This window comes from Ascaphus truei, chromosome 7 (assembly GCF_040206685.1).
Source record: "Ascaphus truei isolate aAscTru1 chromosome 7, aAscTru1.hap1, whole genome shotgun sequence".
Classification (NCBI taxonomy): domain Eukaryota; kingdom Metazoa; phylum Chordata; class Amphibia; order Anura; family Ascaphidae; genus Ascaphus; species Ascaphus truei.
In genome coordinates, this window is record NC_134489.1 from 16,563,855 (window position 1) to 16,573,628 (window position 9,774).

General features: G+C 50.6%; 1 protein-coding gene across 1 annotated transcript in view; it reads left to right on the plus strand.

Moving 5' to 3' along the window:
* Window positions 1–1,824: 1,824 nt before the first annotated feature.
* Window positions 1,825–9,774, plus strand: part of MAP3K13 (mitogen-activated protein kinase kinase kinase 13) — a 108,758-nt gene continuing 100,808 nt past the window's right edge. The window contains exon 1 of the mRNA XM_075607096.1: window positions 1,825–1,849. The gene's annotated coding sequence lies outside the window, so the exon portion shown is untranslated. The remainder of the gene's footprint in view (window positions 1,850–9,774) is intronic.

Below are 9,774 nucleotides of genomic sequence, written 5' to 3' on the forward strand. Positions count from 1 at the left end.
AAGGGCAAGTTCCAGCAAAACCCAGGACTGGAACCCTTACACCCACACCTCTGAAATGCCCTTCCCCTCAATATCCAACTAGCGCCCTCTCTATCCATTTTAAAACGCACCTCTTTAACGAAGCATATGGGTAGCTCTGCGGCTGATACTATACATCACATGCACTGACCTTGCCCCCTTGCAGACGCACTGACCAGAACATCCTCCTACTGTCTCTGTACGTTCTTGCCACTTAGATTGTAAGCTCTTCGATGCAGGGACTACTTTTCCTAATGTAACTCTTATGCATGAAGAGCTTTTTCCCATTATGTTATATTATTATGTCATGTGCTGTGAAGTGCTATGTACAGTATATAAAGATATACATACATACAGTACATATTTCAACTTTCTCACTCGTGGAAGTTATTCTTGCTGTTTATTTTTCTGTTTAGATGTTTAATGTTTCTTTCTGTCTTTTCTCCTTACTTGCTCCTTTATTCTTTTAACTTGCTTTTTTATTTTCTTATAAAGAGAAATATGAAACCGCTCACCAGCCCAAATGTAAATAGTATCACAACATTTATTATGTAGGTGAAAATGGAGACAATAACGAAGCAAAAACAGAAGTGATCCATTTTCTTATTGTTTTATTATTATTTTTCTTCTCTCTCTGTTTCTCTCTTCTCTTTTTATACCACCGGCATCAAGGTGGTTGATACACAATTAGACTACACTACCTACCCCCCATTGGCTACCTTAGTAGCTAGTAAAGCACTGCAATGTTTACTAGCCACTAAGGGAAACAAGGGGCTAACCACCCTCCCCGGGGCAAATGCCCCCACAACATACTGAACCCCTCCCCATCTAGACTAATGGTCAATTCCCTACATACAGTACATATCACTAAAATCTTTTCTTTATTTAGAGCAGGGGTCTCAAACTCAGTCTTCAAGGGCCACCAACAGGCCAGCTTTTATGGATATCCCTGCTTCAGCACTCAGTCGAAGACTGAGCCTCTGATTGAGCCACCTGTGCTGAAGCAGGGACTGGTTGAGCCACCTATGCTAAAGCAGAGATAGCCATAAAAGTTGGCCTGTTCGTGGGCCTTGAGGACTGAGTTTGAGACCCCTGATATAGAGCTTTGCCCCAATGCTGAACAGGTTTAGATATTTTAAATCAATCACATATTTTTTAAAGATTACTTCCCACTACTATTTATAGTGCATCTAAAAATATCAACCTCGTGTGCTATGTCGTCAGAGAGGATAATGAATTTCAGCCTGTATTAGAACAAGAATGAATATGATTGCCTTTATTTCCGCATCTTGGACACATGGTGGCGATATTATTCTAGAAATAGACATGGCCATGGACAGAAAACCAATGTAATTGTTGTATGGGTAGTAATGGGGGGAGATGATGTTGGATAACAAAGGGCAGTAGTATAGGTACTAGGGTACACAATGCTGTACATGGGCAGTAGTATTAGTGATGGGGTAAATGATGCTGATGGGGCAGTAGTATTAGTGATGGGGTAAATGATGCTGATGGGGCAGGAGTATTAGCAATGAGGTATATGATGCATGACAGGGACAGTAGTAGTATTACCACTCAGCAGTATTAACACACTGTGGTATATAATGACAGGTGCAGTAGAGTTAGCACTGGAGTAGTAACAATACTGGAGTATATGATGGTGCACATATGATGTTGCCGTAGCATTAGCACTCAAGCAATGGCGACTGCGTTATTACTGAGCCTCTAAATGAGGTAGCCCCGCCCCCTGGGAGGTGTGAGGGGACGTCACCGAGCGGGGGCGTGTCCTGGAGCACTAGCTGCTGCAGCTGGTGTGCTGGGTCTCTGGCAGGTAAGCACGTGACCGGGGCAGGGCGGGGTCTGAGCTTATTCCACCTAGAGAGACCTATGAATAATGTAAGTGTATTTGAGAATAGACTGATTATCCTGCATTGTAATACAGAGAGTGACCGAAATATACTGATAGATACCGATAGGAGAATGCTGGTACCCTGCATATGTAAAAATATGTATGTACACTGATACCCTGCACAATGTGTATGCATATCGTGTATAATGTGTGTGCGTATATATATATATATACACACACACACACACACACACACACACACACACACACACGCGACAGGGGTGCTCAATGCTACTTCCAATTGACAATACATATAGAGTAATTTCTCTATACTGTATGTTTTGTCAATTGGAAGTAGCATTGGGCACCCCTGTCTTTTGTTTGTAAGCATTTGCCACGCTCAGTAGCACTCCTTTTGACATAAATATATATATAATGTGTGTGTGTGTGTGTGTGTGTGTGTGTGTATCTATATATATATATATATATATATATATATATATATATATATATATATTCTCTCTTTATGCAGGCAATTGATGGTAGCATTCCGTAAATCATATAGAAAATGTAATACTTGTTTCTTGCAATATTCTGGATAAGAGCATGCAAATAAATGGGACATATCATATTTACTAAGCAGTGCTACTCAATAAGACACCTTCCAGCACCGCTTAGCAAATATGGCCCATTCAAGGGAATCAGATGTAAACTTTCTCCCGGCGCGGGTCGTATGGAATAGCACTGCGTAGTAATTCTGCCTCTACGGGTTTGCTCAGATATCCTGCAGCTGAATCTCTAGTAACTGTATTGTTCCTGGGGCGGTGTAAATTAGTTGTAGGTTGTGATATTTTCAAGGAGACCAAGACAAGTTTTTTAGTGATTAAATTGCAGCATACAGAGCTTTCCAAATCTCACAGGTCTTCAAGGGTTAGTATAATGTATGTGGAGCAATAGGAGGAGTTATAGGGAGCGGTTATATGGAGCAATAGGAGGAGTTATAGGGAGCGGTTATATGGGGCAATAGGAGGAGTTATAGGATGGGCTTATGTGGGGCAATAGGAGGAACTCTTTTTTTTTATTGAAAAAAAATTCCAACATTACATTTCATAGAAAAACATTTCAAACAAAGACTGCACATTATGTACTACCTTACACTATATAAGTATAAACACAGCATTTGTTCCACCTCTCTCCTCAACAGCAACTTCACATTCCCTTTATACACATTTTAATTGAAACTAAATAAAAGCCCTAACTACCACATCAATAGCTGCTACCTTTAAAGGATTAATTAATAAACAAATGTTTTAAGCCCCCCCCCCCCCAAAAAAAACCCATATTACTTTTTCCCCACATTATCCCCCAATGACCCAAACCTCTTAATGGTCACCGAAGGTGGGATCATGCCCGAGTCTGTCTCTCTGGAAACGTCCATATTATGTTCCTCTTCTGAAAAGGAAAGTTCCTCTACATCGTCGGAGTCCTCAGCTCTTGACCCCCAATCCTTCCTAAGAGCAGAAAAACGGTTCTTTATAGTTACCTGAGGAACTTTACCAGCGGGACCTGCAGGACGTCAAAGAGTCCCTCCAAGTTTTTTTTACCGTGCTCTTCTTCCTTTTCTTTTTTCCCTGTGTCCAAATCTGCTCACTTTCTTTTTCTTTATTATTTTCCCTCACTTGGATTTCCATCATAGTAGGATCATCTATTTCCCCAGATTGTTCACCTGCTGGGAGTAGATTTGCGGAGGTTCTATCTAAGGGTTCTTCTGACATTCCCTGGGCCCTGTTTACACTCTCAATAATTGTTTCTTCTGTAAGTGGATCTGGGCAAACTCCATCCACAGGCGGTCCAGGACAAGCCGGTTCCCCAGGAGGATCAAGGCAAGCGCCATACCTAGGCTGAACCAGACCAATCCCGTCTGCAGGTGGATCCGGACTTATTCTGTCTGCAACTTTCAGGGCCCGGACGTAAAGTGCTTCATTGTCTTCGAAGTCCACTTCCTGCTCCCATACTTTTGAAATATTATGCCAGGCTTCTGCGCAATTCGTGTAGGAATGTCCAAATTTATCGCATAAATTACATCTGATCTTTGTACAACTTGCCCTCTCGTGGCCCAAGGACTGGGACAAGTTGCATTTTAGAACATCACAAGACATGCTTAAATGTCTGGCTGAACCACATCTATGGCACAAGGTTGGCTGACCATAGTAAAAACAATTTCCCTTTTCCTATGAAAAAGGAGTTGGGCAAATGCTTTGTAACATTGCCATGTTGCCAAAGTCTGACTTGCACTTTCCAACCTCCAATACAAATGTCTTCTTCATCCACAATTCTTGTAGATGGAGCAGTACTTCACATTGTCTGCCCAGCCATATCAGAATATCTGATATTGGGACAGATTCGTGTCTGAAGAGATTGTTACATACTTTGTTTCCGGTTTGGATACAGGAATAGCAGCAAAGGATTCCATCATTCAGTATTTTTAAGACTCTCATATTTTGTCCAGAAATAGTCCAGAGTCTGAGGTCTCTTAAAGCTGACATCGTATTCGCATGAACCTGGAACATGGATGAGTGCATACATTTCATCTGCTCTGAAGCCCAAGGATTCTTTCAATAGATGTTTTCCAACAAAAATCCTGTCAGGCTTCATCTCCTCACTGCCTTTATACCTCAACTTTACCACATTCCTCCTTTTAAAGGTTGAACATTTCTGGCCACAGCGCTCACAAAGGATCTCCCACTCCAGGCTGAAGGGGGTGCTGTATGAACTGGAGTTACCTTAATACCATTGCTTTGCTTTACCCCATCTTCTGATTGGGCCACTCTATTATCAGGAACTGTTTGGATAGGAGCAGCACTTTCAGTCTCTGCATCCTTCATTTCACTCCCAGGCACTACAGGGTTAATGCTGTCTCCATTGCTGCTAATTACCACCTGCTGTTCTCCCTCTCAGAGTTCTGAATCACAGGACCTGCTAATAAGCAGGGGGGTGGTTCTGTAAGTCCAGGTGAGCATGGATTCTCTGGCTCACTGCTCTCAGGTATAAACACCATTTCCAGCTGATCTCCTCTCAGAGTTTCTAGGTTCTTGCTTTGCTGCTCTCCAGAATTCTCTGTAATTTCTTTAACTTCTCCCAGCGTGGGAGTCTGAGATAACCCAACATCACAGGGTGCCTGGAGGCGGGACTTCCGCATCCTTCTGCAGAGCACACGTGGTGTGTGTCTCTGCCCGCTCCTGGCTCCTCTGCGCAGTGTCTCCCCCCTCTGCCCGCCCGGGGTGATATGAGGTGAGTTTTGATCCTTTGCCTCCTGTCCTGGCGGTCCCTTCCCCTACAGTCCCCTTGGTGTGGGAGATGGGCGCGGGGGGCGGGCAGGGGTGGCTGTGCGGTGTCCCCCATTCTGCCCCGGGAACCCGTGGCTGCCCGCCGGGGGAGGGGGTGGCGGCAGTTTGTACCTCTGCGTCCCAGCGCTCCTCCCCCCCCCCCCCCCCCTTGGTGCGGGAGATGGGCGCAGGGTGGGTGCAGGGGGAGGCGGGGAGCCGCCTGCTCGTGGCTGCCTCTGTCTGTACTCCACTGTGTGTGTGTGTGTGTGTGTGTGTGTGTGTGTACCAGTGTGTTGTGTACCAGGTGTACCAGTGTGTGTGTGTACCAGTGTGTGTGTGTGTACAGTGTGTGTACAGTGTGTGACTGTGTGTCTGTGTCTGTGTGTGTGTGTGTCTGTGTGTGTGTGTGTGTGTGTGGTGTGTGTGTACCAGTGTGTGTGTGTGTGTACCAGTGTGTGTGTGTGTGTACAGTGTGTGTGTGTGTGTGTGTGTGTGTGTCTGTCTGTCCCTCTTTCCCTGTCTGTCCCTCTCTCTCCCTGTCTGTCCCTCTCTCCCTGTCTGTCCCTCTCTCCCTGTCTGTCCCTCTCTCCCTGTCTGTCCCTCTCTCCCTGTCTGTCCCTCTCTCCCTGTCTGTCCCTCTCTCCCTGTCTGTCCCCGTCTCCCCCTCTCTCCCTCCCCGTCTCCCCCTCTCTCCCTCCCCGTCTCCCCCTCTCTCCCTCCCCGTCTCCCCCTCTCTCCCTCCCCGTCTCTCCCTCTCCGTCTCCCCCTCTCTCCCTCTCCGTCTCCCCCTCTCTCCCTCTCCGTCTCCCCCTCTCTCCCTCTCCGTCTCCCCCTCTCTCCCTCCCCGTCTCCCCCTCTCTCCCTCCTCGTCTCCCCCTCTCTCCCTGCTCGTCTCCCCCTCTCTCCCTCCCCCACTCTCCCTCCCGTCTCCCCCTCCCCGTCTCCCCCTCTCTCCCTCCCCGTCTCCCCCTCTCTCCCTCCCTGTCTCTCCCTCCCCCTCTCTCCCTCCCCCTCTCTCCCTCCCCCTCTCTCCCTCCCCCTCTCTCCTCCCCCTCTCTCCCTCCCCCTCTCCCACCCTCTCCCCCTCTCCCCTCCTCTCCCACCCTCTCTCTCTCTTTCCCTCTCTCTCACCCTCTCTCTGTCTCTCACCCTCTCTCTGTCTCTCTCACCCTCTCTCTGTCTCTCTCACCCTCTCTCTGTCTCTCTCACCCTCTCTCTGTCTCTCTCACCCTCTCTCTGTCTCTCTCACCCTCTCTCTCTCTCTCACCCTCTCTCTGTCTCTCTCACCCTCTCTCTGTCTCTCTCACCCTCTCTCTGTCTCTCTCACCCTCTCTCTGTCTCTCTCACCCTCTCTCACCCCCTCTCTCTGTCTCTCTCACCCTCTCTCTGTCTCTCTCACCCTCTCTCACCCCCTCTCTCTGTCTCTCTCATCCTCTCTCTGTCTCTCTCACCCTCTCTCTCTCTCTCTCACCCCCTCACCCTCTCTGTCTCTCTCACCCTCTCCCTCTCACCCTCTCTCTGTCTCTCTCACCCTCTCTCTGTCTCTCTCACCCTCTCTCTGTCTCTCTCACCCTCTCTCTGTCTCTCTCACCCTCTCTCACCCCCTCTCTCTGTCTCTCTCACCCTCTCTTACCCTCTCTCTGTCTCTCTCACCCTCTCTTACCCTCTCTCTGTCTCTCTCACCCTCTCCCTGTCTCTCTCACCCTCTCCCTGTCTCTCTCACCCTCTCCCTGTCTCTCTCACCCTCTCCTGTCTCTCTCACCCTCTCCCTGTCTCTCTCACCCTCTCCCTGTCTCTCTCACCCTCTCCCTGTCTCTCTCACCCTCTCCCTGTCTCTCTCACCCTCTCCCTGTCTCTCTCACCCTCTCCCTGTCTCTCTCACCCTCTCCCTGTCTCTCTCACCCTCTCCCTGTCTCTCTCACCCTCTCCCTGTCTTCTCTCACCCTCTCCCTGTCTCTCTCACCCTCTCTCTGTCTCTCTCACCCTCTCTCTGTCTCTCTCACCCTCTCTCACCCCCTCTCTCTGTCTCTCTCACCCTCTCTCTGTCTCTCTCACCCTCTCTTACCCTCTCTCTGTCTCTCTCACCCTCTCCCTGTCTCTCTCACCCTCTCCTGTCTCTCTCACCCTCTCCCTGTCTCTCTTCACCCTCTCCCTGTCTCTCTCACCCTCTCCCTGTCTCTCTCACCCTCTCCCTGTCTCTCTCACCCTCTCCCTGTCTCTCTCACCCTCTCCCTGTCTCTCTCACCCTCTCCCTGTCTCTCTCACCCTCTCCCTGTCTCTCTCACCCTCTCCCTGTCTCTCTCACCCTCTCCCTGTCTCTCTCACCCTCTCCCTGTCTCTCTCACCCTCTCCCTGTCTCTCTCACCCTCTCCCTGTCTCTCTCATCCTCTCCCTGTCTCTCTCACCCTCTCCTTGTCTCTCTCACCCTCTCCCTGTCTCTCTCTGTCTCTCACCCTCTCTCTGTCTCTCTCACCCTCTCTCTGTCTCTCTCACCCTCTCTCTGTCTCTCTCACCCTCTCTCTGTCTCTCTCACCCTCACCCTCTCTCTGTCTCTCTCACCCTCTCCCTCTCACCCTCTCTCTGTCTCTCTCACCCTCTCTCTGTCTCTCTCACCCTCTCTCTGTCTCTCTCACCCTCTCTCTGTCTCTCTCACCCTCTCTCTGTCTCTCTCACCCTCTCTCTGTCTCTCTCACCCTCTCTCTGTCTCTCTCACCCTCTCTCTGTCTCTCTCACCCTCTCACCCCTCTCTCTGTCTCTCTCACCCTCTCCCTCTCACCCTCTCTCACCCTCTCCCTCTCACCCTCTCTCTGTCTCTCTCACCCTCTCCCTGTCTCTCTCACCCTCTCCCTGTCTCTCTCACCCTCTCCCTGTCTCTCTCACCCTCTCCCTGTCTCTCTCATCCTCTCCCTGTCTCTCTCACCCTCTCCTTGTCTCTCTCACCCTCTCCCTGTCTCTCTCTGTCTCTCACCCTCTCTCTGTCTCTCTCACCCTCTCTCTGTCTCTCTCACCCTCACCCTCTCTCTGTCTCTCTCACCCTCACCCTCTCTCTGTCTCTCTCACCCTCTCCCTCTCACCCTCTCTCTGTCTCTCTCACCCTCTCTCTGTCTCTCTCACCCTCTCTCTGTCTCTCTCACCCTCTCTCTGTCTCTCTCACCCTCTCTCTGTCTCTCTCACCCTCTCTCTGTCTCTCTCACCCTCTCACCCTCTCTCTGTCTCTCTCACCCTCTCCCTCTCACCCTCTCTCACCCTCTCCCTCTCACCCTCTCTCACCCTCTCCCTCTCACCCTCTCTCTGTCTCTCACCCTCTCTCTGTCTCTCACCCTCTCTCTGTCTCTCTCACCCTCTCACGTCTCTCACCCCCTCTCTCTGTCTCTCTCACCCTCTCTCTGACTCTCTCACCCTCTCTCTGTCTCTCTCACCCTCTCCCTGTCTCTCTCACCCTCTCCCTGTCTCTCTCACCCTCTCCCTCTCTCTCACCCTCTCCCTGTCTCTCTCACCCTCTCCCTGTCTCTCTCACCCTCTCCCTGTCTCTCTCACCCTCTCCCTGTCTCTCTCACCCTCTCTCTGTCTCTCTCACCCTCTCTCTGTCTCTCTCACCCTCTCTCTGTCTCTCTCACCCTCTCTCTGTCTCTCTCACCCTCTCTCACCCCCTCTCTCTGTCTCTCTCACCCTCTCTCTGTCTCTCTCACCCTCTCTCACCCCCCTCTCTCTGTCTCTCTCATCCTCTCTCTGTCTCTCTCACCCTCTCTCTCTCTCTCACCCCCTCACCCTCTCTGTCTCTCTCTCTCACCCTCTCCCTCTCACCCTCTCTCTGTCTCTCTCACCCTCTCTCTGTCTCTCTCACCCTCTCTCTGTCTCTCTCACCCTCTCTCTGTCTCTCTCACCCTCTCTCTGTCTCTCTCACCCTCTCTCACCCCCTCTCTCTGTCTCTCTCACCCTCTCTTACCCTCTCTCTGTCTCTCTCACCCTCTCTTACCCTCTCTCTGTCTCTCTCACCCTCTCCCTGTCTCTCTCACCCTCTCCCTGTCTCTCTCGCCTCTCCCTGTCTCTCTCACCCTCTCCCTGTCTCTCTCACCCTCTCCCTGTCTCTCTCACCCCTCTCCCTGTCTCTCTCACCCTCTCCCTGTCTCTCTCACCCTCTCCCTGTCTCTCTCACCCTCTCCCTGTCTCTCTCACCCTCTCCTGTCTCTCTCACCCTCTCCCTGTCTCTCTCACCCTCTCCCTGTCTCTCTCACCCTCTCCCTGTCTCTCTCACCCTCTCCCTGTCTCTCTCACCCTCTCTCTGTCTCTCTCACCCTCTCTCTGTCTCTCTCACCCTCTCTCTGTCTCCTCTCACCCTCTCTCACCCCCTCTCTCTGTCTCTCTCACCCTCTCTCTGTCTCTCTCACCCTCTCTTACCCTCTCTCTGTCTCTCTCACCCTCTCCCTGTCTCTCTCACCCTCTCCCTGTCTCTCTCACCCTCTCCCTGTCTCTCTCACCCTCTCCCTGTCTCTCTCACCCTCTCCCTGTCTCTCTCACCCTCTTCCCTGTCTCTCTCACCCTCTCCCTGTCTCTCTCACCCTCTCCCTGTCTCTCTCACCA